Raw genomic sequence first — 1,711 nt, 5'->3', positions numbered from 1 at the left:
CTTAACCACTAAGCCATCTCTCCAGCCCAAGGGACACATTTCCTTTAGTAGTAGATTCATGGTGAGTTGTCCATGCTCCAGCAAATAACCCTTCACCCATGTTCATGTAAACAATCACATAAAAAGGCATAAAAGTATAAGGGGAACTAGTTGGGAAGGAAATGGGATTGAGAAAAAGTAATGGAGGTGAATGAGATCAAAATATGTAATACATGTGTATAAAACTGGCAGAAAAAATGAATTTTAAAAATCACAGTACCTTGGGCTGGAGAGGTGGCTTAGTGGTTAAGCACTTGCCTGTGAAGCCTAAGGACCCCAGTTCTAGGCTCAATTCCCCAGGACCCACATTAGCCAGATGCACAAGAGGGTGCATGCATCTGGAGTTCATTTACAGAGGCTGGAAGCTCTGGCACACCAATTCTCTCTCTCTCTCTCTCTCTCTCTCTCTCTCTCTCTCTCTCTCTCTCTCTCTGCCTCCTTCTCTCTGTCACTCTCAAGTAAATAAATAAACAAACAAAAAAATTTTAAAAAGGAGCTTATCACTGAAGATCTCACTTAAAAAAAAATCACAGTACCTTAAGTATACCCTGTGACATATAATTTTTTTTTTGTCCTCAGCTATTAAGTACAGTTTTACATGGGCAGCTGGGAAAAATGAAGAAATCAAAGAAATTAGAATGTCCACTGGTGATGCAAAGTACCAAATTCCAAGGCTTACAACAGCAGGTATGTAGGAAAGTGACAATAGGAAGCCCAGGCCTGAAGATTGAATACCAACAATGGCATCTACTGCAGCTCTGTGTACATGTTAAGATTAGAGAAAAGGTTATACATATGCAGTAGTTACTACTATAGTTACAGACTCTATGTTGGAACAACCATAGCTCTCCTCTTATCTGTGTCTAATACACACATCTTCGTGTACTCGTGGCTAACTCCGCTGTTTGTGTAGGACCAGGCTCCTATCTCTGAGAGTGGAATATGACTCTTCCTCTCTTCCTCACTTCCCATCTCTCTTTTTATCAACTGTATGCCCACTGACCTTTGGATACTTGTCCCCAGTATCCTTCAAATAACTTTAAGGATGGAACCACAAAGTCCCGGTGAGGTGTTCAATATGAGCCCCAAGCTCCTGATGTGTACTGAAGATCTGGTGATTCCCATGTGTGTTTCCACCACACATACTTAGAAATAAACTCTGGCATATCAGCCCATGAATACTGCCACAGGAGTGTTGAATGGCAGAATGACTATCTGTTTGTGACAAAACATTCAAGATCCATTCTTCCGGCTATTTTGAAATATAGATTATAATTTACTGTAGATTTGACAATAGAACACCAAAACTCACCTCTTCTATAAACTTTTAACTTTGTACCCATTAACCAGTCTCTTTCCATCCTAACTTCTCCTCTCTCTTGCCTTTGCAAAATATACTCTACTATCTGCTTCTTTGAGATAAACTATTTTATATTCCTCATATGAGTGAGATTATGTTTTCTCTGATCTTAGCCTGGCTTATTTTTCTAAACACAATGTGAAAGACTAGGTATGGCAGGAGTAATGAGACGGTAAATAGAAACATCTTCAGAAGCCACTTGGGTTAACATCCACTGCTACAAGTGTCTGGACTGTGAAACCAAACATAGAAGACCACAGAAGGAGCCTGGAGCCCTCAATTATTCACAATTGCCTGCTAAGTTTAATAAAC

This window comes from Jaculus jaculus, chromosome 12, assembly GCF_020740685.1.
Source record: "Jaculus jaculus isolate mJacJac1 chromosome 12, mJacJac1.mat.Y.cur, whole genome shotgun sequence".
NCBI lineage: Eukaryota > Metazoa > Chordata > Mammalia > Rodentia > Dipodidae > Jaculus > Jaculus jaculus.
Note: the sequence above shows the minus strand (reverse complement) of the source record.